The sequence below is a fragment of the Neoarius graeffei genome, chromosome 8 (genome assembly GCF_027579695.1).
Source record: "Neoarius graeffei isolate fNeoGra1 chromosome 8, fNeoGra1.pri, whole genome shotgun sequence".
NCBI lineage: Eukaryota > Metazoa > Chordata > Actinopteri > Siluriformes > Ariidae > Neoarius > Neoarius graeffei.
In genome coordinates this window covers 53,116,149-53,141,627 of record NC_083576.1, presented here as the reverse complement: position 1 = coordinate 53,141,627, position 25,479 = coordinate 53,116,149, and the positions used below count along the sequence as shown (strand labels likewise).

Here is a 25,479-nt window from a genome sequence, read left to right as displayed (position 1 = left end):
TGCGGTCTATGTACGAATATTCAAAAGAGATAAGAAAACATGGATAAGAAAAAAAAGAAAAATACATCTATTTTGTCATTCTTCGGCAGAAAGAGAGTACATTCACCTGAAAAAACTGATACCCAAGGTAATTAGTCATACTAGATTTACAACAACAACTACTGCAACAACAACAGCTACTGCCACTACCACTGGTGACTACTACTACTATAGACCTACACCAAACTGAAAACAAGTTAATAAAATAAATTATAATTTACAAGGAGGAGATAATATAGGGGCTGCACGGTGGTGTAGTGGTTAGCGCTGTCGCCTCACAGCAAGAAGGTCCAGGTTCGAGCCCCGTGGCCGGCGAGGGCCTTTCTGTGTGGAGTTTGCATGTTCTCCCCGTGTCCGCGTGGGTTTCCTCCGGGTGCTCCGGTTTCCCCCACAGTCCAAAGACATGCAGGTTAGGTTAACTGGTGACTCTAAATTGACTGTAGGTGTGAATGTGAGTGTGAATGGTGGTCTGTGTCTATGTGTCAGCCCTGTGATGACCTGGCGACTTGTCCAGGGTGTACCCCGCCTTTCGCCCGTAGTCAGCTGGGATAGGCTCCAGCTTGCCTGCGACCCTGTAGAACAGGATAAAGCGGCTAGAGATAATGAGATGAGATAATATAGATGTGATATATAGTGGCCTGTGGTTGAATTCCAAAATATTGCCACTGGTTAAACAATATCTCAATATATTTGGTTGAAGCATTGATTTTTGTCATCTACATTGCTTCATATGGCTTTTACAAAAAAAAAAAACGGACTTGAGAAGAAAAAAACAGCCCCTGGGCTGCCCCAGCTGTTCATTGGGCTTGCTTCACTCACTAGGTTCGCTTCAACTGAAGGATAATCACTGGGCCCCCCATTGTAGAAATGGGCCCCTGTTTTTTCCCAGGAGGGGCCCTGTGGGCCCCTTGACCTGCAAAACAATCTAAGTCTCTGCAGGCAGGCCAGTTTAGCACTCGGACTCTTACTACGGACCTATGCAGTTTTACTATGTGCAGAAAGCAGTTTGGCATTGTTTTTCTGTAAGAAGAAAGACCTTCCCTGAAAAAGATTTTGTCTGGATGGCAGCATATTGCTCTGAAACGTGTATATATCATTCAGCATTAATGAGGCCTTCCCAGATGTAAAAGCTACCCATGTCATGTGCACTAATGCACCCTCATACCATCACGGATGCTGGCTTTTGAACTGTGCGCTGATAAGTCGGATGGTCCTGCTCCTCTTTAGCCTGAAGGACGTGGTGTCCATGATTTCTAAAAAGAATTTCTGCTTTTGATTCGTCAGACCTCAGGACAATTTTCCACTTTGCCTCAGTCCATTGTAAAAGAGCTCGGGCCAAGAGAAGGGAGCGGGGTTTCTGGATATTGTTTATATCTGGTTTTAACTTGCATTTGTGGATGCAGTAATGAACTGTTTTCACAGACAATGGTTTTCTGAAGTGTTCCTGAGCCCATACAGTGATTTCCACTACAGACACGTGTCTGCTTTTAATGCAGTGTCGCCTGAGGGCCTGAAGATCACAAGCATCTAATGTCAGTTTTCAGCCTTGTTTCTTGCATACAGAGATTTCTCCAGATTCTCTGAACCTTTTAATTATATTTTGTACCACAGATGATGTGACCCCTAAATTCCTTGCAATTTTACATTGAGGAACGTTATTCTTAAATTGTTGTACTGTTTGCCCACGCAGTCTTTCACAGAGTGGTGAACCCCTCCCCATCTTTACTTCTGAGAGACTCCGCCTCTCTGGGATGCTCTTTTTATACCCAGTCTTTATTACTGACCTATTGCCAATTAACCAAAGTAGTTTTTTTTTTTTTAAGCATTATACAACTTTCAGTCTTTTGTTGTCCCTGTCTCAACTTCACTGAAACATGTTGCTGACATCAAATTCAAAACGAGCATATATTTTTCAAAAAAGAATAAAATTTATCAGTTCCAACATTTGATATGTTGTCTTTGTACACTTTTTAATGAAGTATAAGGTTTCTATGATTTTGCAGATCTTCATACTCTGTTTTTATCCCCTGCTAGCTGAAAGGCCCGAAGAGGGATTGTCGTGGTGATTTCGGTCCATCTGTCTGTCCGTCCCGGGAAGGGTGCTCACCTTCTGAAATCAACTCCTTTCACAATTTTTTGGAGGAATTTCACAAAACTTGGCAGGATTCTTTGTTATATGTCGGTAGTACGCATATTGTAATTTCGTTCAATTCGGTCACATTTTACCAGAGTTACAGCCCTTGATTAACAAAATTATAATTTGAGTATTTCATGAAGGTGTGCTTGCCTTCTGACATCAACTCCTCCTCACAATTTTTGGACGAATTTCTCGAAGCTTGGCAAAAGGCCTTGTTATATGATGGTAATACACATCGCGATTTAATTTCATTTATAAAAATTTTACCAGAGTTTAGACCCTTGATTAAATAACTTTGACAATTTCTTAAGGGTGTACATTCTTCTGAAATCAACTCCTCTCACAATTTGTGGAGGAATTTCACCAAACTTGGCAAAGAGCTTTGTTATATGACAGTTTGAAATTTTGCACATTTAAATTTCGTTTAATTTGGGCAAATTTTCCCTGAGTTATGCCCTCGATTATTGACAAACTTGTACTTTGGCAATTTCATCAAGCTGTGCTTGCTTTCTGAAATCATCTTCCCTCACAATTTTTATCTCCTGCTGGCCGAAAGGGAATTATGTCATGGCGATGTCTGTCCATCTGTCTGTCCCAGGAAGGATACTCACCTTCTGAAATCAACTCCCCTCTTAATTTTTGGAGGAATTTCATGAAACTTGACAGGATTCTTTGTTATATGTCGGTAAAACGCAGAGATAGATACTTTATTAATCCCAGAGGGAAATTCAAGGTATCCAGTAACATTTCTGCATTGCACAAGATCAATACAAAAACTAAATAGCATGATACAAGGAGGTCGTATCAAAAACTAAAATACTAAATACCAAAGAAATAAAACATTACCAATAAGAGCAAATAATAGAATATACAGCTCTCAGTGTGGGAGGTGGTGAGGTAGTGCAGTTGGCAGTAACCAGTCACAGTGCAAATAAGAGTGTAATGAGCAGTGCAAATACTTTGTGGACAGTTACATACAGTTGTGCTCATAAGTTTACATACCCTGGCAGAATTTTTGCTTTCTTGGACTTTTTTCAGAGAATATGAATAACACAACTTTTTTCCCCACTCATGGTTAGTGGTTGGGTGAAGCCATTTATTGATAAACAACTGTGTTATCCATTTTTAAATCATAATGACAACAAAAAACATCCAAATGACCCTGATCAAAAGTTTACATACCCCAGTTCTTAATACTGTGTATTGCCCCCTCTAACATCAGTAACAGCCTGAAGTCTTTTGTGGTAGTTGTGGATGAGGCTCTTTATTTTCTCAGATGGTAAAGCTGTCCATTCTTCTTGGCAAAAAGCCTCCAGTTCCTCTAAATTCCTGGGCTGTCTTGCATGAACTGCACACTTGAGATCTCCCTAGAGTGGCTCAATGATATTGTGGTCAGGAGACTGAAATGTCCGCTCCAGAACCTTCACTCTGTTCTGCTGTAGCCAATGACGGGTCGACTTGGCCTTGTGTTTTGGATCGTTGTCATGTTGGAATGTCCAAGTACGTCCCATGCGCAGCTTCTAGGCTGATGAGTGCAAATTTGCCTCCAGTATTTGTTGATAACGTGCTGCATTCATCTTTCCTTCAACTTTGACCAAGTTTCCTGTGCCTTTGGAGCTCACACATCCCCAAAACATCAGTGATCCACCTCCGTGCTTTACAGTAGGAATGGTGTTCCTTTCATCATAGGCCTTGTTGACACCTCTCCAAATGTAATGTGTATGGTTGTGGCCAAAAAGTTCAATTTTGGTCTCATCACTCCAAATTACCTTGTTCCAGAAGTTTTGAGACTTGTCTCTGTGCTGTTTGGCGTAAATTTTTGTTGGTCTACTTGACCGTGGTTTGGTTTTAACAGAGCCCCTGATTTTCCATTTGTTAATCACAGTTTGAACACTACTGACTGGCATTATCAATTCCGTGGATATCTTTTTGTATCCCTTTCCTGTTTTATACAGTTCAACTACCTTTTCCCGTAGATCTGTTGACAATTCTTTTGCTTTCCCCATGACTCAGAATCCAGAAACGTCAGTGGCTGGATGAAAGATGCAAGAGTCTGTCTGGATCCCAGAAACTCACTCAGCTTTTATGCACACACACTGATTACAAGCAAACAGATCACAGGTGAGGACATTACCTTTAGTAGCCATTCAAACCCATTTGTGTCAACTTCTGTGCATGTTATCAGGCCAAAATCACCAGGGTATGTGAACTTTTGAGCAGGGTCATTTGGGTAGTTTCTGTTGTCATTATGATTTAAAAAGAGAAAACACAGTTGTTTTGACAATAAATGGTTTCACCCAACCACTAAGCATGAGTGGAAAAGATGTTTTTGTGTTATCATTCATATTCTCTGAAAAATGGTCAAAGAATCATAGATTCTGCCATGGTATGTAAACTTATGAGCACAACTGTACATGTGCAGTGTGTTTAGTGGTGTACATGGTAGAGAAAAGCATAGTATATTACATGATAGGCATAGTTAAAGTATATATCAGTACATATGTAAGTGTGATAGTATGCGATATATGTTAGTATATAAATATTAAGTTAGTGTGTGTATATATAGCAGTATGTATAATATATAAGTAGGTACATTAACAGTATATAATAATAGTAATAATAATAGTGTATAATAAGGCAAAGTACAACATACGACTTATCTACAAATACAGTGGTGCTTGAAAGTTTGTGAACCCATGAGAATTTTCTAGATTTCTGCATAAATATGACCTAAAACATGATCAGATTTTCACACAAGTCCTACAAGTAGATAAAGAGAACCCAGTTAAACAAATGACACAAATATTATACTTAGTCATTTATTTATTGAGGAAAATGATCCAATATTACATATCTGTGAGTGGCAAAAGTATGTGAACCTTTGCTTTCAGTATCTGGTGTGACCCCCTTGTGCAGCAATAACTGCAACTAAACGTTTCCAGTAACTGTTGATCAGTCCTGCACACCGGCTTGGAGGAATTTTAGCCCATTCCTCCGTACAGAACAGCTTCAACTCTGGGATGTTGGTGGGTTTCCTCACATGAACTGCTCGCTTCAGGTCCTTCCACAACATTTCGATTGGATTAAGGGTTGTTTTACAATCAGGGTACAAAGTTTGTGTCACAGGGGTCCAAAATTCAAATTGATTCAAACTGGTTCTTGTACCAGTTTTTAAGTGAAGGACAAGTTAAAGAACAGATTTCAGGTAATTTTTTTGACGCGTGTATGGTAGTTTTGTGTAATCTGCTATAACATGGGAGAAACAAATGAAGTGAGGACATTTTTTCTGACAATTCAGAATCCACTACTTCCATAGTGCTTTTAAATATAAGGCTGTTAGCTTTGTGTTAGTTGTCTCTAATATTTATGTTCCAATATCTTGACCACATTTTAGGATGAAAATAATCATTTTAGATATGTTATTTTATATTGAAATTTAGCTGTCTCGGAGAGGACATTTTTTTTGACACAATTACATACTAATTTGATCAAAATGGTGTGAAAACTTACTGGCATTCAACATTAAAACTTAACTATGTTTCCAATGATATGGAACCAAATATGTGTTTTATGGTATAAAGAATGATTTAAGTGCATCCCTTTTGGAGCTACCTGTGGTCAAAAAAGCACTTTTTCTAAATGACACGAGTAATTTTGCTAAATATGACACATATTGCCATACATTCACCAAAAATAACATTGTCACCAAAATTTTTTTTGCATGGTAAATAGAGCTATCACAGGGCTACAATAAACAACCAAGTTTATTTAGTCAAGCCTTTTGATATTGAAGATAATAAGTGTTAAATGTGATTTTTAGCTTGCGTACCCTGATTGTAAAGCAACCCTTAAGGTCAGGACTTTGACTTGGTCATTCCAAAACATCAACTTTATTCTTCTTTAACCATTCTTTGGTAGAATGACTTGTGTGCTTAGGGTCGTTGTCTTGCTGCATGACCCACCTTCTCTTGAGATTCAGTTCATGGACAGATGTCCTGATATTTTCTTTTAGAATTCACTGGTATAATTCAGAATTCATTGTTCCATCAATGATGGCAAGCCGTCCTGGCCCAGCTGCAGCAAAACAGGCCCAAACCATGATACTACCACCACCATGTTTCACAGATGGGATAAGGTTCTTATGCTGGAATGCAGTGTTTTCCTTTCTCCAAACATAACGCTTCTCATTTAAACCAAAAAGTTCTATCTTGGTCTCATCTGTCCACAAAACATTGTTCCAATAGCCTCCTGGCTTGTCCACGTGATCTTTCGCAAACTGCAGACTAGCAGCAATGTTGCAACCCTGCCATGCACACCATTGTTGTTCCGTGTTCTCCTGATGGTGGACTCATGAACATTAACATTAGCCAATGTGAGAGAGGCCTTCAGTTGCTTAGAAGTTACCCTGGCAGGGGCTTCAAAGTTTGGGAGAATAGCAGGGTACAAATAATTTACAGCAGGGTGCAAAATGGTAAAATGTCTGCCAGCGGCAGACATAATGCACGCAAAGCGTGCAGGGATATATATATATATATATATATATATATATATATATATATATATATATATATATATATATGAGAGAGAGAGAGAGAGAGAGATGCATGCAAGTACGAATTTTTCATGGGGCGGGATGGTTTGGAACAGGCCATCTAAAATTGGGATAACATTTACCCGGGACGGGTATTTGAGGCGGGTCGTCTAGCTTAAGCTTGATTAGTGTTGTTACGCACGCCAGTGTTTCCCACTGAAATTTGAGACTATGGGGGAGGCGCGGGGGTTGTTTAAAATTGAGTGATATGTTAAATATTAAGTTATTACTGAAAAACTATTGATTAAAAAAAACAGACACTGAGAAATGGTCCTATAAACAACTTTACCAATATAAAAGATTACCAGGACTACAAAAATGCAGAAAAATAGGCTTTACTTATCCAAATGCACCTGTTGGTTCAAAAGTTAAAGTGCATAGAACCTCACAGCACAACATGAAGTTACCTTAAAATATAATATAAATGCCTCAGCTTTCATGTAAGAAAAAAAAAAAAAACTATTAATACTAGTACTGTGTGCAGGCAGTCTCTCCTGAAGACTAAATTAAACAATAATTATAAACTAATAAAATAAATGGCTCAGGCTTCATAGAAGAAAAAAACAATTTGAACAGAATCTCAGAGTATGATGCTGAAGCTGCCTAAACAATGGAAAATAAAATACCATTTTGGCAAAAACGTTGGCATCCATTAATTTCTTGTATTAAGTAAAAAAAATATGTTGCCAGATACTGCTGACGTTTTACAGCCCAAAATATGTTCAAAACCCGCCAAAATGCACTTAAAGCCGCCCAAATTGGGCGGGAAAACGCGCAATCTGGCAACACAGGCGGCAGTAACGGCTGCACTCGTGTCGAGGATGTAAACACAGTTGACGCGGCAACGGACATACATGACATAGTGGATGTAATTTACGTTCACAACTTTTTTTTGCTGTCAGAAATATTTAATATTAAATTTTGTGACTCGACTGACAATAGCCGGCGGCATAACAAGCCATAGCCGGCGATTTGCCGCTGGTGACCGGCTACTTTTGAGACCGCTGCCCTGGGGTCCTTTGTGACCTCAACGACTATTACACGCCTTGCTCTTGGAGTGATCTTTTTTTGTTCGCCCACTCCTGGGGAGGGTAACAGTGATCTTGAATTTCCTCCATTTGTACACAATCTGTCTGACTGTGGATTGGTGGAGTCCAAATTCTTTAGAGATGGTTTTGTAACCTTTTCCAGCCTGATGAGCATCAACAACACTTTTTCTGAGGTCTTCAGAAATCTCCTTTGTTCGTGCCATGATACACTTCCACAAACATGTGTTGTGAAGCTCAGACTTTGATAGATCCCTGTTCTTTAAATAAAACAGGGTGCCCACTCACACCTGATTGTCATCCCACTGATTGAAAACACCTGACTCTAATTTCTCCTTCAAATTAACTGCTAATCCTAGAGGTTCACATACTTTTGCCACTCACAGATATGTAATATTGGATCATTTTCCTCAATAAATAAATGACCAAGTATAATATTTTTGTTTCATTTGTTTAACTGGGTTCTCTTTATCTACTTTTAAGACTTGTGTGAAAATCTGATGTTGTTTTGGGTCATATTTATGCAGAAATATCGAAAATTCTCAAGGGTTCACAAACTTTCAAGCACCACTGTATCTGTATATACCCATCTATGCATATAATGTACATATAATGTAAGCAGCAGAAAAGTACAATGGACATGAAATGAGCAGTGTAACTAGTCCTGAGTACAGCAGAGTCACAGAGTTGACTTTGAAATTGCAATTTCTTTCAATTCAGTCGCATTTTACCAGAGTTATGGCATAGTTGCCAGCAGGGGATATTGTGCTCTCAGAGCCCTCTTGTTATTTGTGTTTTACACAGTGTACCAACTTTTTTGGAATTGAGGTTGTAATCAGCGATAAACATCACTGAATATCATGGCAACACACAATATTATGTCGGGACAATTATGTCATTATATGGCACAAGCTTACTCTCCACACTGTCTACCAGCTAGCTGGGTAACATCAACCTCAGAGATGTTCTGCCTTGCAAAGAATGAGGACAGTCACATCATGTCCAGTGGGTTGAAAGATCTGAGCACAAGCAGAGCACTGATGGTCCAGACCACAGCACATGCAGTGGAAAAAATGAACTTGTTGTCGAGCATTAACACTAGAAAAAAGGTAAGGTTTTTATCCCCCGCTGGCCAAAAGGCCTGAAGGGGGATTATGTCATGGCGATTTCTGTCCATCCATCCCGGGAAGGGTACTCACCTTCTGAAATCAGCTCCTCTCACAATTTTTGGAGGAATTTCACAAAACTTGGCAGGATTCTTTGTTCTATGCCGGCAATACGCGTATTGTGATTTCGTTCAATTCAGTCGCATTTTACCGGCATTATGACAGAGTTGCCAGCAAGGGATGTTGTGCTCTCCGAGCGCTCTTATTGAGTGCAAGAGTGTTTTGAATTGTGCTTATTATTCAGTAACTGGTAGTCATGTCAGTGTTCACAGTAAAGTTCCTTTGTGACGCTGTCTCAAATACTTATTCCCAAATTGCATACTGCAGTACTGATTAGTATGTCAGTACATCAGCAGTGTCATTACTGTGCAGACATTTGCAGCAATCCATGGGGGAGAAAGAGACACAGAACATCTCAACTTCTGGCTTGCAATAGGATATCAAATACTGTTTTAAAAAACATTGCATTGAGCAGCTTTTAATTATAGATTTCAACAGTGTTAGCGCACAGACAATTGTAAATATTAGTATCTCATTGATATTACTAGGACATTCATTTTGACTTCAACTATAAGTACACCAGCATGTTATTTATTTCATCTTAAATTCATTAGATATACAGTACTGTACCAAAGTCTTCGGCACATGTAAAGAAATGCTGTAGACCAAAAATGGCTTAAAAATAATGAAATGAAATGTTCAATATTTAAAAAAAAATACTATAAACAGCAGTAAGCCATAATAAATGAAAAACACACAATATTTTGTGTGAGACGACCCTTTGCTTAAAAAAAAAAAATTAAATGGTAGTTTCCGGTACAATGAGTGCAGTTTTATAAGGAAATGAGGTGTAGGTTTTACTGAGCATCTTGCAGAACCAGCCACAATTCTTCTGGACACTTTGACTGTCACACTCGCTTCTTAATCTTGCACCAAAACCCAGTAGCCTTCATTATGTTTTCTTTTTTAATCTGAAAAGTGGTGTCTTATGTAATATGCTGCTCAGATACAAAAAAATGTTTCCTGTAACGTTTAATTTTGTGCTTGAAGATGAACGTTTGGACTCTAAAATGTTTTTGTACTGACTCGATAATGTAGACGTCATAAAATAGAAATCTATAACAATGCTTGTATGAAAAAAAATAGGGGGCCTAAAGGCCAATTCATGCTGACAACCCAGTCCTCGCAGATGGCGTCGCAGATAGCGTCTGCGTAGCCCCCCCACCTTTGCAGATGCTCTGCGCGCACCTCCCAAAAATTGTGACCACTGCAGAAGCCTCGCAGACAGCGTCACAGACAAGAGGGCTCTGATTGGTCCACTCTACATCCGCTGTACACGCACTTCCACTTCCCTACTTTCCCGGTTTGGTTTGTTTTCACGACCGCCATTTTTAAAAACACGAGCGAAGATGGAGCAGCACGAAGAGCGGTTGATCGAGGAAGTACGTACATCCATAAACATAGGATGTCTATGCGTACATCTATACGACTCCAGTTCTAGTCATTATAAGTAACCGGAGGATAAACACTCCACTAACCACACCCACCAATTACTCCTAGCGATTTCGCGACTTCGCGCCCCCTTGCGTTGTGGCGGTGAATAACATCGCGCACGCCTATTACTCCCCGCTCAACGATAAATTACAACGGTCTGCGAAAAGCTATCTGCGAAAGCCTTGTCGCAAGAGCATGCAGAGGCCTTAAGACTTTTGCACAGGACTGTAGATGTTTCATTGCAGTGTTGCAGTCAAGTCACTAAACCTAGAATCCCCAGTGTTCAAGTCCAAATCATTAAAGAAAATTGAGTCGAGTCCGAGAACAAGACTCCAACCGCACCATTTGACGGTGGCTGTTGCTGCCTTTATGTGAAAAGCGTCTCTGCTACTGTGTTGGACTAGCGTTACTGCTCGACTGCCCCGTTTTAGAGGCTGTCCACACGGCAACAGATTCAGGTGAATCTGATAAAATTGTTTGTTTCGGCCTGGCGTCCACATGGCACCGGCGTTTTGGGTGCCCCAAAACGATATTTTTTGAGAACGGGTTCCAGAGTGGAAAAGTCTGTCAACGGCGCCGTTGCGAAGTCGTCTGGATGAGTAGAACAGATTTGTTTACGATGACGTCACAACCACATGACTAGAACAAGCAGCACTCTCCCTGTTTTGTATGAACCACTGCATTGCATTCACTTTTGTATACAGCTTTTCTTTTAAATAAACAAGTAACTGAACCATTTCTTGAATTTCTTTTTTTTTTTATTGGATAAGACTGCTTTTCAAAATGTTCACACACAATAAGAAAATTAAGTTATATAAAACTATGCACACTAATAAAACTAATTTGTACACACAGAAGGCACGATTTCCTTGCGTAGTCGCAGCCGCCATCTTCTTGTTGTTGTGTGTTTGTTCCTGTGAGTGCTTCACGCCGGGTAGAAGAAGGGGTTTATGCGCATGCGTCCTACTTCTTCTATTGTTCTGGTGTCTCCGATGGGACCGTCTTACAGCGCACGTAGAGGTGTGGCATGTGTATTGCATCGTTTCCAGCAAGCGTTGCGTTGCCATATGTACCTGATATTTTACTGATCCGTTGCCCATGTGGACTCTATTTTTTTTAAATAAAATCTCGTTGCCATTGTCGTGTGGATGTAGCCTTAGTTAACAGGCTTCAGATAAAAAGCTTGTTCATTGCTCAGCAAGCCCCGCCCACTATCAACAGGGCAAATAACATAAGAGAGGGTTAACATGAGCTAGTTCATTGGTCAGCAAGCCCCGCTATCAACAGGGCAAATAACATGAGAGAGGGTTAACACTAGCTAGTTCGTCGGTCAGCAAGCCCCGCTATCAACAGGGCAATGAACATAGCGTGTCACTTACTTCTCTGGGTGGAGTCTTACCAAATGCCTATTGAAGTTCGAGGTTGTCCCCGTTGTCTCCTCGACAGTTCTTCTACATGTGGAACACACAGCAGTGCATTTTTCCCCACTGCACAAGAAGTCTGTATAAGCAAAGCGGACAATCCTAGGGGCGTTCTCTCCAGGCGTTTTAGTGCCATTAACGTTAGTTTGTTCCTGAACATGACGTATGAACAGGTGAATGTGCATTCTCTTGCATGAAATTAGTATAAAAATGAATGTAGATATAAATAGCTTATGCCAAATTATTATGGCATGTTACAAAAAATAAAGAAAAAATCCGAGTCCTCGTCTCCAGTTTACAAGTCCGAATGCAGTTAATGCACGAGTCCGAGTCCAAGTTGGATCACGAGTCCTTAAAATTAGGGCGCGAGTCGGACTTGAGTACTACAAGCCTGCAAAGAGAATTTGCTTGAAAAGGAAACATCATTGTTTTGTGGGACTGTAGCCTATTTACCAACTAGCTTAACCTGCTTGGTAATTGGTTAATTAGTGGTTCATGCGAGATGGCACTGTAATACTAGCAGAGTGCACATATGGTTTTTCTGTACATTTTTTTTTTTTTTACCAAATCGTTCAGGGCCGAGTTTCTGAAAAGGATTGCAAGTTAAGACCGTCTTAACTGGAAGAGAGCTTATTTATTGTGACGTTTGCTCTACCATTTAACAACGACCTTTGTGCTGCCGTGATCTTGAGAAACTTGGCCGTCACGTCTATGAACACTATATGGCAGCATTCAATATATCATCGAGTATTTGAAAAGGGGGGGGGGCATTTATAACAGCAGCAGGTTTTATATACGGTACTTGCAGGTGACCCAGTGAGTCATGGTTTGCTCAGAGATTACAGAGAATTAGTATGGCTGAAAAGCTTTTTAATGGTGATTGTTTGACCTGGTTGCTTTTTATTTACAGACCATCAAGCGAATAGAGTCCTGAGATTTGCTCATTTGCATAAATGGAGCTTTTCTTCCCCCCCACAGTTTTGTTGGTGTTTGGATTTAGTGTGCAGCAACTATGAAATGCAGAAACGGAGGGCATTAGATACTACCCATTATCATATACTATCTATGACATTATTATATTTAAGTTATTCCACGAAATCGAGTCGTACATGAGCTGATAACCAATGAGGCACGTAGCGCCAAGTTGGCTATAAGCCATGTATGATAAGTGGAATAACTGTTTTATTCTATCCACATTCACTGGATTTTGAGAAACAGAGCAGTTTTATTTTTTGCATATTCGATAAATAAAAACTTTATACAAAACGTTTGACAAAATCATTTCCGCTTAGAATGTACACAAACCGGCGAAATGACAGTTGCAGTTTGTGAAATGCTATAATAGTAATTCTTGAAAAAAAACATACGTTCTTACCATCAAATATTTTTTATTACATTTTTTTTTCCGAGTAGAGTTTTTATTTCGTCCTTGGTTTGTTCAGCAAAACGTTATGCCATTTTTGTTTTTCTCTCCTCACGGTATATGAGCTGATAGCCTAGTAGCAGAGTAGCCAATCAGAGCGCATGACTGCTCATATCCAGTGAATGTGGATAGAATAATACACGATGTACATGACGTATAGAATAGGATGAAAATGTGAATTTCAGCCGTGCAAACCAAATATTGACTTTCGTCCATAGACGTATAACCTTTAAAGTGCATATTCTGGACCAATTTGTTTTTTTTTTTTGTTTTTTTATGAAACTATGTCCCTTTACACACTCCTCCAGAAGGGTAATTTTGCACAAGGCCATCTGTCTACAGCAGAAAAAAATAAAATAACAAAACGCGTCTGGAAAAATCCCAAGGGAGTCTGGAGCCAGATTCGTGACGTTATCTGCGGAAGCGCCAGCAGGCTGCGGTTTCAGTGCACAGGCTGTGTAGACCAAGCGCTCCCATTTCTCTCTCATTGTCCGGTCTTTTGGGAAACGATGAGTACTAATCCCATCATAATTGTTGTTGCTACATCCTCCTATGATACATCTGTTAACTATTTTTAATAATTCCGCACAGGGGCAAAGACAGGTTTTTAATTTGGGCACCATGGTGAGCGTAGTGAGCCAAAAATTTTTTTTTTTACTATTTTCGCGCGTAGCGTGCCGAAAATTTTTGACGTATCATTTTTAGTAATTTTTTAACCAATTATAAATATATCGAGCAAGAAAAATAATAGAAATTACATAATCATGTGCAAGTATAAAGTAGTGCTGTATCTAAAAAGTCAAAAGTTTTCTCCAACATTCTGAATAAATAAAAATAGTTCATGAATTTTTTATATGCATGAAAAATGGGAAACAATATGTAATATCAATCTATTTGCACAAGAGTATGGGCAGCAGAGAACTTTAAAATCTCAAACAGTGAAACATTAATGATCTAGAACAATCAAAATATCAAAAATATGACATACATGTATCTGTCTAAATTAAGCTATTGATACATATCAAAAAAGCTAGAATGTCAATTCAACAATATATCAATTAAAATAAAACAAGATATCAATATATAATATAACCACATAAAATAGTTTGTAGTATGTCTTTACATATATTAATAATAGGTCCAGTAGTATAATTAGTATAAGTCATTCAACAACACAAAGTTATTACTCTTAGAATTAAATCATTTTCTACAGAGAAATTTGTGTGCAAGATATTTTCTAGCAACAAATACATACCGTAAAACTTATTTTCAAAGTTATGATATACATGTGTACATAAAAATTATTTTATCAGAATTTTTGGCAACAGTCTGTTTCTTGCAAAATAAAGGAAGTATATTTTATGACATTCAGACGTCAGAGACTCCGACACGGTTTACGGTAATCGCTAGACGCATTTCATGTTCACTTCATGTTATGAAGCGACTGAACAACAAATTTTTTATTTTTATATATATAATATAGGGCGGCACGGTGGTGTAGTGGTTAGCGCTGTCTCCTTACAGCAAGAAGGTCCTGGGTTCGAGCCCCGTGGCCAGCGAGGGCCTTTCTGTGTGGAGTTTGCATGTTCTCCCCGTGTCCGCGTGGGTTTCCTCCGGGTGCTCCGGTTTCCCCCACAGTCCAAAGACATGCAGGTTAGGTTAACTGGTGACTCTAAATTGAGCGTAGGTGTGAATGTGAGTGTGAATGGTTGTCTGTGTCTATGTGTCAGCCCTGTGATGACCTGGCGACTTGTCCAGGGTGTACCCCGCCTTTCGCCCATAGTCAGCTGGGATAGGCTCCAGCTTGCCTGCGACCCTGTAGAAGGATAAAGCGGCTAGAGATGATGAGATGATAGATATATATATATATATATATATATATATATATATATATATGCCAAAAAATGACATTTAACAATAATTACAAAATATTTTGGGTTCTCCACCCTTATGAAACAGGATTTTTTTTCTTCTAATTTGGGCGATTTTCGTATGTTCTATATTGGGCCTTTTGACAAACCCGTAATTTGGGCGCCGTTATACGGTATGTAATTAGGGCTGTATTTACCCTTGACGCGATAACATTGAAGAAATTTGCAGAAAACTACCAGGTCGCTTTCTCATAAACAAACCAGCGCTGACGTAGGATTCAGAGGGAGGCGTCCCGCACGTGACATCACAAAAATCAGTGTTTGCCAGGAAATTCAAATGCCAAGTTTTTCAGAGGCGGACCAATTCGCCTCAAATGGCTCGATTTCAACTGAATTTTTCTGGTATTGAGCAAGGTAAAAAAAAAATTGCAGAGAATGCAGAATGTTACAGATATTTGACCAAAGTTTAATATGAAATAGGAGAATTACATTGATCTTGCTCCTGAATTTACCCGTGATATGCACTTTAAGGTAAGAATAAAACGTGTGCTGTCGTAGTACAGTTACCGACAACGTTAGTGGTGTGATCAGTTACACATCAACCTGTTTATGTGGAGCGCCTGCCATACAAGTCCGAGTGTAAGTTGTTGCTGTAGAAATTATCAAGTATTAGAACAACCACGTTCATATGAACCTGTGCTTTGCCTCTCTGTTAGAAAATTTATCTTCTAACTAAACAGAATTGGGTACTCGCAGTGCTATTTAACGGTGTAGTTCGAGAAGGTGCCACTGTTGGAACATGAAATGCTTTGTTAATTGGTCAAATCAATATTACGTGACCTCCAAGCAGTGATTGCTGTGGTCTGGTGGCTCGGTGTGATTTTAGAGCGAATATTCTGTGTTTAGGTGCAGTTGGGAATGCAAAATTGCTGCAGTGGGGTTTGGGAATGGAAACTTGATGTAGCAGTGATTTGTCTTGTCTTTTAAAAAAAAAAAAGTCCTCCCAAACTTCACCTGAGAGGAGGAGTTCTTTGGGGCACCTCACTGACCCTCCCACAGTCCTGCCACTATCAATACGCAACTTCTGGAACAGTGGACAGAATACTAAAACTGTAAACGGCTGTGCTCTTTGAATTGTAATGTTTCTGTGCATGCTGCGGCTTATAAAAGCTAGGCTGCAGCGTGGAGCAGTATGAAGTTTTTAGTTTTATTAGCCTTTTATAGGTGGTGACGCATCTGGGCATCACAGCTGCATTTGAGGTGCTCATATCGCATCTAGCCACGAAATAAAGGCCACATGCAGGATAAAGCCTTGGTCCACCATTCGTATGGTAAATATGCAAAAGTTAATTGAGTGATCATTCCATGATGGTGTTCCCCCAGGGTAGTTATACAGGAGCTACAGCTGTGTTAAAAGGTTGGCCCATTCTCTGAAGCTCAACACACACACGCGCACACACACGGAGGAAAAAAAAAAATCTGTCTGCCACAGCTGTTTATCTGCCCATTCAGTAGCTTCATGGGCATAATTTATTATCCAGAACAGCAGTCAAGGTTCCGCAACAAAGTTTGAAGCATTTGATTGAACGTAATTCTACAATCAACTGCTTTTCATATTGATTTCAATTATTGAGCTTGTATAAATTGTTGTTTTGATTTGTCTAATGAACGTTTTCCATTTCAAGCCTTTTTTTTTTTTTTTTTTAAGAGTTTTAAAGCTGGAAAGAATTTTTGGAAAACACCACAGAACAGGTAAACGTGAAGTGTATATTTCTTTGATAAACTACTCATGGCTAAAAGAAGCCATTTCAGATAAACAAATATTTTTATTTGTGTGGCCTGAAAGATCTATCATGTCAGCATGGACATTGTGTTTGCACATGTTGAGACCTTTTTTTTTTTAAATGATCACTCAAAGCGAAAGAATGCAATAAAAAATAAAGAAAAATTCCCTTTAATCGCCGACATTTACCTTACTCTTCACAGCAAACATTCCTTCACATCTGTGGAAAAGAAAATCACAGACTGACTATAGCTGGTTATTTCTAATTGTTTCAGGTGTGTTTTTATATATTTACCTAATATATAAAAAATTTTTTTGCATAAATGGTTGGTTACATCTTCATCTCATCTCATTATCTCTAGCCGCTTTATCCTGTTCTACAGGGTCGCAGGCAAGCTGGAGCCTATCCCAGCTGACTACGGGCGAAAGGCGGGGTACACCCTGGACAAGTCGCCAGGTCATCACAGGGCTGACACATAGACACAGACAACCATTCACACTCACATTCACACCTACGGTCAATTTAGAGTCACCAGTTAACCTAACCTGCATGTCTTTGGACTGTGGGGGAAACCGGAGCACCCGGAGGAAACCCACGCGGACACGGGGAGAACATGCAAACTCCGCACAGAAAGGCCCTCGCCGGCCACGGGGCTCGAACCCGGACCTTCTTGCTGTGAGGCGACAGCGCTAACCACTACACCACCGTGCTGCCCCTACATCATCTTCAAAAGGAAAAACACATAGTAGAATCAATTCCTGAATGGATAGCTGGTGACAAGGTGCATTACATAACTAGTGTAGCAAAAAGGTTGTCTTGCACTGCACTATTTATTGCACTACATGCAAAATATAATGCTGTTTGAAATTCAGCCGCAGAAACAGTGTAACTAATAAATGCCTCTTAACATGTAATATCAATTAAAGGAGAACTGAAGGCAAATTTTTAATGATCAAAATTCTATTTATCTCATTTTATTAACTATAGGAATGCATTTCTGACAGCTATTTTGTCACTGCTGAAGCAAGTTATGAGTGTTTGAAATACGCTTTGTAATATATCAGTCCATATGTCAAAGTAATGGCTGTAAACGAGATTCGTTGAGACCTGTGCGAGACATCGTAGGACGGAAGTAAAACGTACAGTGGAAATCAAAGTGACCAACATCTGCCAACGTTGTCAAAAGACGCGTGCGCCCTCCTTCGAATGCTGATGTAATTAAGCCGGAAGTTTTGTTTGTTTTGATAGCAATCAGGAAAGTTTGAAAAAAGTAGGCAGTAATCGTCATTTAAACTTGTTTTTGTGCAATATTACGTTTGGAAAACAGTTTTCAAATGGCAGCACTGACACCTGGCTGACACTTCACGTTTCGAAGTCTCGCCCAAGTCTTGTGAAGATCGCGCGGATAAGTGGCGCCTGCCGTGGACCAAACGAGCTAAATTCAACACGACTAAAAACCGAATAGGCCGATAAGTATAGTACAATATTTAATTGCAATTAGTTGCCAATACGAGTCATGATATAAAACCGAAAACGTAATTGAATAACACGTTAATTAAGAAATAAAGCAAGTTTAAAAATGACTTCAGTTCCCCCTTAATACTTTGTACAACCTCCTTTGTCAGTAAAACAGCACTGAGTCTCCTATAGCATTTGATAAGGTTGGAGATGCAGACCAGGGCATCTGAGACCGTTCGTCTTTATACAATCTCTCCACATCATCCAGGGTCCTCAGCCCTCTCTCGTGCTCTCTCCTCTTCAGCTCACCCCACAGGTTTTCAATGGGGTTCAAGTCAGGGGACTGAGATGGCCAGGGCAGAAGCTTGATTCTGTGGTCAGCGAACCATTTTTGTGTTGATTTGGACTTTTGCTTCAAATCATTGTCCTGCTGGAAGATCCAATGATGACCCAGTTTTAGTTTCCTGGCAGACACAGCCAGATTTAGATGTAAAATGTCCTGGTATTTCATGGAGTCCATGATGCCATGTACCCTAACAAGGTTTCCAGAGCTTTTGGAGGAAAAACGGCCCCAAAACATCACAGCACTTCCACCATGTTTTACAGTTGGGATCGGGTTCTTTTCATTATAGCCATCCTTCTTTTTACACCAAACCCACCTTGAGTGTTTCTTGCCAAAAAGCTCCATTTGTGTTACAACCCCGATTCCAATAAAGTTGGGACAAAGTACAAATTGTAAACTAGACAGGGACACTCTAACGAGTGCAAACCCCGCCTTTTCCCTATTAAAATACATTGGGCGAAAATTTCGAAGTTCTGCCATGACCTTGACCTTTGACCTTTGACCTCCAAAATTTAATGGTTTCCTTCCTGGGTGATTGGCAACACATGTACAAAATTTGGTCCAAATCGATCCATTGGTTCTTGAGATATCTTGCAGACACACAGACAGACAGACAGACAGATACACACACACACACACACACACACACACACACACACACACACACACACACACACAGAGACTGACGCAGGTGAAAATAATAACCCCTCCGACTACTGTCGGCGGGATTAATAAAAACGGAATGCAATGATGTGGAAGTTTCAAAATTCCATATTTTATTCAGAATAGAACATAGATGACATATCAAATGTTTAAACTGAGAAAATGTATTGTTTAAAGAGAAAAATTAGGTGATTTTAAATTTCATGACAACACATCTCAAAAAAGTTGGGACAAGGCCATGTTTACCACTGTGAGACATCCCCTTTTCTCTTTACAACAGTCTGTAAACGTCTGGGGACTGAGGAGACAAGTTGCTCAAGTTTAGGGATAGGAATGTTAACCCATTCTTGTCTAATGCAGGATTCTAGTTGCTCAACTGTCTTAGGTCTTTTTTGTCGTATCTTCCATTTTATGATGCGCCAAATGTTTTCTGTGGGTGAAAGATCTGGACTGCAGGCTGGCCAGTTCAGTACCCGGACCCTTCTTCTACACAGCCATGATGCTGTAATTGATGCAGTATGTGGTTTGGCATTGTCATGTTGGAAAATGCAAGGTGTTCCCTGAAAGAGACGTCGTCTGGATGGGAGCATATGTTGCTTTAGAACCTGGATATACCTTTCAGCATTGATGGTGTCTTTCCAGATGTGTAAGCTGCCCATGCCACATGCACTAATGCAACCCCATACCATCAGAGATGCAGGCTTCTGAACTGAGTGCTGATAACAACTTGGGTCATCCTTCTCCTCTTTAGTCCGAATGACACGGCATCCCTGATTTCCATAAAGAACTTCAAATTTTGATTCGTCTGACCACAGAACAGTTTTCCACTTTGCCACAGTCCATTTTAAATGAGCCTTGGCCTAGAGAAGACGCCTGCGCTTCTGGATCATGTTTAGATACGGCTTCTTCTTTGAACTATAGAGATTTAGCTGGCAACGGCAGATGGCACGGTGAATTGTGTTCACAGATGATGTTCTCTGGAAATATTCCTGAGCCCATTTTGTGATTTCCAATACAGAAGCATGCCTGTATGCAGGGCTTTACAGTGCGCACATTTCACTCGCATTTGCGAGCGAATTTTTCGGCATGCGAACGACGAAAAAAAACGCGCATTCGTGCGAGGGCTTCTTGCGGCTGACAATTTAGGAAAGCACTGAGCACAGACGCGACGAGTTTAACATTCTAAAATGTATCAAACGTTAAACTGCAAAGTATGTAAATCCAGCGCTGGATAGCCTACCTAATATTTTTTACACTAGAGACAAGAAAATTACATCAATATGTTCATCAGAGCCTTGTAGTGCTCAATGTGAAAGAATTTTGTGAATTTCTCCTTCCGGTTTCGTGTAAATCCCCGTTGTTTGGAGGGAGCACTCTGAGGAAATCCTGCACTTTGTGTGACACTCTAGCCTGGGCCCGCCCATCCTAAGTGTGACGCAACACGGGGGGCTGTTGCGAACTTAGTCTGGCAAGGCAAGCTATCTCCAGCTCTTCCAAGCTCCCGAAAAATCGGGAGCCAATCAACTTTGAGCATCTCCAACGGCCCTGGGTAGAGGCGTGTTCAAGGCAGTGACGTAGTAGTAGAACTGCGACCGGAAGCCATAGATTGTTTACAGAATCTATGCCGGAAGCGCTTCATTCACTAGAAACATTAAGAACATGGCGCAGCGGCAAGCCTTTGACACAGCGGTAGATGCTGTATTGAAAGCATTCAATGGGAAGTTCTCATTGAAAACGGAGCAAAGAGCAGCCCTGGAGGTATTTATTGAAAGGAAGGACGTTTTCGCCTTGCTCCCGACCGGCTTCGGTAAGAGTTTAATCTACCAGTTAGCTAGCCTGGGCCCGCCCATCCTAAGTGTGACGCAACATGGGGGGCTGTTGCGAAGTTTCCGTCGCATCACATACGTCAGAGGAAAGAGTGATGTGATTGGTTTAAGCTTCGTCACAGCCTTTTCTGGCTTTGACCAGTAGCAAACTGAGGCATTTCAGGGAGGCGGGTCAACCACGCGCTTTGGGAAACGGTTGGGCTTAATATCTATGCCAGACCAATGCTCGCAGAGCTTTGAAGTTGCGTTAGCCAGACTAGTGACACTCTGCGCTCAGCGCGCGGGTGGGGGAGGGGCTGCTCGCTCTCAGAGACACACAGGCTTGTAGCCTCATGGCAAGTCACACATTCACACAGTACAGCTCAGCTCCTGCAACTAGCGGCTGCTACGCGCACTGCATCACTCTCACAATTTCCCACAGGGGAATTGTCTCTAGTTAGTTATAGAAACTCAGTTCAGCTACAAAACTCAGGATATTGCACTGTATTTGGTATTGCATTGTATTGGGTATGGATGTAAAAGTGTAGAAATATAAAATATACAAAAGCTATAAAAACTAAAAAGTTGCTCTGTGAGGTTGCACTGTAATAAGTATTGCATTGTATCAGGTAAGTGTGAGAATATTGTCCTTTTAGGTCCTTGTTGGTGCATTGTTGCACCTGCCAGAAGTGGCATCAGTCAGTGCATGTAATTAGCCTTTTTCACATTACGTCACTTGCAGAAGAACCTCACATCCATTTTCAGCCTTTTGAATGGAAGAAGAGGCGGCATGCTAATCTGCTGGCTAACAAGTAGCAACCATAGAAAGTCAGTAAACTTCCTTTCCAAAACAAGGCAGATAGGTGACTGGAATGGTCGCTAACAATACGTAATGATAAACAACAATGCGCAATATTATTATCAATCTTATCTGTGAATGACACAGTTTTGTTAACATATGTTGCCGCCGTATACCTCTTCTTCCATTCAAAAGGCTGAAAATGGATATGAGTTCCCCTGCAGGTGACGTAATGTGAAAAAGGCTAATTGTTCAAGGTGGTTATGGCCTGTGGGGAAAAAACTGTTTTTGAGTCTGTTGGTCCTTGCTTTCATGCACCTGTAACGCCTGCCTGAGGGCAGCAAGTCAAAGAACTCAGAGCCAGGATGGGAGCTGTCCTTGATGATGATGTTAGCTCTGCTGAGCTCTGCTCTCTGTTTAGCTACTGTTTGTTCATTCATTCAGTTGTTCGTTATTCATTTGCTTGTTCATTCATTCATTCATTCTCAATTAAATTTTGTGTTTTATGTGTTGGTGTGTCTAAGGTTTGCGCTGCAATAAACCTTTTAAAATGAAAACCTACTTGTGCTTGTGCCCCCATTTTTTTTCCCTGTGCTCCTAAAATTTTTAACTTAGGAGCATGTGTGCTCCTGAAAAAAAAAAGTTAGTGTAGAGCCCTGCCTGTATGTGATACAGTGCCGTCTAAGGGCCCGAAGATCACGGGCACCCAGTATGGTTTTCTGGCCTTGACTCTTACGCACAGAGATTCTTCCAGGTTCTCTGAATCTTTTGATGATGATATGCACTGTAGATGATATGTTCAAACTCTTTGTAATTTTACACTGTCGAACTCCTTTCTGATATTGCGCCACTATTTGTCGGTGCAGAATTAGGGGGATTGGTGATCCCCTTCCCATCTTTACTTCTGAGAGCCGCTGCCACTCCAAGATGCTCTTTTTATACCCAGTCATGTTAATGACCTATTGCCAATTGACCTAATGAGTTGCAATTTGGTCCTCCAGCTGTTCCTTTTTTGTACCTTTAACTTTTCCAGCCCCTTATTGCCTCGTCCCAACTTTTTTGAGATGTGTTGCTGTCATGAAATTTCAAATGAGCCAATATTTGGCATGAAATTTCAAAATGTCTCACTTTCGACATTTGATATGTTGTCTATATTCTATTGTGAATACAATATCAGTTTTTGAGCTGTGTAAATTATTGCATTCCATTTTTATTTACAATTTGTACTTTGTCCCAACTTTTTTGGAATCGGGGTTGTAATTCACCAACGGTGATCCTTGGATTTTTTTTTTGCCTCTCACCTCATACATCCTTTGTACGTTGTGGCAAAATAAACTTGCATCCTCTTCCAGGCAAGTTTGTAACACTTCCAGTTGATGTCCACTTTTTTTATTATTGTGCTAACAGTAGAAATGGGCATTTTCATGCAAGTAGATTTTTTTTTTTTTATAACCATTCCCTGACCTATGAAGGTCAACACACTTCTCCCTCATTTGGTTTGTGTTCTCTTATCTTCCCCATGTTGATAGATGACTAAGGGAACTTGGCCTCTGTGTCACCTCATATTTGTACCCCAGTTAATCAGGAAGTCATGAATTACAGCTTAAAGGTTCCTATAGGCTACATACATACAGGGACAAAAATATACATACAGCAGACCTGATATTTGGTTAAATGTCCCTAAGCAAGTTTCACTTTGACCAGATGCTTTTGGTAGCCATGGACAAGCTTGTGGCAGAATTCTGGTTGGATATTTCACCACTCTTCTTGACAGAATTGGTAGAGGTCAATTAAATTTGTGTTTCCTGGCATGAACCTGACTTTTAAGCATAGTCCACATTCTTTTGATAGGGTTAAGGTTAAGACTTTAGGATGGCCATTCCAAAAGCTTAATGTTTGCCTGCTTTATCCATTCTACAATCAGCTTTGATGCGTTTGTCCTGTTGGAACACCCAATTGGGTCCAAGTTTCTGATGGTTTGAGCTTGTACTGAACAATTGTCAGGTAGTTCTCCTTCATTATTCCATCCACTTTGTGAAATGTACCAGTACCACTAGGAGCAAAACAGCCCCAGAGCATGATGCTACCACCACCATGCTTAACAGTTGGTACAGTATTCTTGGTGTTGAATGCCTCACCTGTATACTCCTCCAAACATACCAGTCACTGTGGCCCACCTTTCCTCCAGAAGGCTTTTTCCTTTGTTTGTGTGGTCAGCTGCAAACTTTAGTCACGCTTGAATGTGTCGATTTTGGAGCAGGGGTTTCTTTCTAAGACAGTAATCTCTCCGTCTATGACTATATGTAAAACTTGATTGACTGTAGACAGTGACACTGGTGTTCCAGCACCTTTGCCTTGGTGCTTCCTTTGTTCCTGACTAGGGCTGTGCGATGTCCCCTTAATTGGCATCGACGATGTTTACAGTGCAAACATAGTGATGGACGATGATATCGTGGGGGGGATTTTAATACCACGTTATTAAATATATTATTATTATTATTATTATTATTATTATTATTATTATTAAAAGTATTAGATACTCATCCGAGGCTTTGGCACGTAAAGAAAAAAAAGCGCGAGGTGATGTGGAATATTTGGCCTTGACAACGGATATGTGGTCCAGCTGCAACATGATGCCCTATATGTCAGCTACCGTACATTATGTGGACCGAGAGTGGGCAATGCAGTCCAAATGCCTGCAGACGAGTTTCATGCCAGAGACGCATTCAGAGGACAATTTAGAAGACGCATTGCGCGAGACACTCGCCGAATGGAAAATAGAGGAGAAAAAGATCGCCTGCATAACAACGGGGCGAATATTGTCACAGCCATCAGGCAATTGAAATGGCCGTGGTTAAGTTGTTTTGGGCACAATTTGAACCTGGCCATAACCAACTCGCTTGCGCAACAGAGGGCCAGCACAGACCGAGCGTTTGGAGTTTGCCGAGCAGTCAACACTGCGTTTGCGCACAGCTGGCTTCGGAGAAATGAGCTGCGCAAAGCGCAGATGGAAATGAACCTCCCCGAGCACTCACTGATCACGGCAAGATATTAATCTGCTCTAACAATGAAAGACTAGTATTCAAACTATGAGAAGAAACTACACTTAAGCTATTACTCATTGTTTATTTACACCATATCAATTGAAGATGCGTTTCGGCCTTTAGTGCGCACTTGAACGCGCTAATTTTTCCAATTTATTAGTGTTTGAATTATTGCACCAGCTTTTAAAATCATGATTTAATAAATAAATAAATATATATATATATATATATATATATATATATTTTTTTTTTTTTTTTTTTTTACTGTCTTTACATTTGTCAGAATCACCTTCATTCTTCCCTTTGGTTTGACATTATGGCTTAGAGTGGACCATTTTGTGTCTGAAAGTAGGCTATTTACCAGATTAAAGTTATTTGACTTCTGCCGAAGTCTG

The 25,479-nt window shown here is 40.3% G+C and overlaps 1 protein-coding gene across 2 annotated transcripts in view; it reads left to right on the top strand.

Moving 5' to 3' along the window:
* mrpl11 (mitochondrial ribosomal protein L11) overlaps positions 1–25,479 on the top strand; it is a 165,053-nt gene that overhangs the window by 27,772 nt on the left and 111,802 nt on the right. Inside the window, exon 2 of one of the 2 annotated variants that reach the window (XM_060926948.1) lies at positions 4,190–4,297. The exons of the other annotated variant lie outside the window; for it this stretch is intronic. The gene's annotated coding sequence lies outside the window, so the exon portion shown is untranslated. The remainder of the gene's footprint in view (positions 1–4,189; positions 4,298–25,479) is intronic. 2 annotated transcript variants of the gene reach the window in all.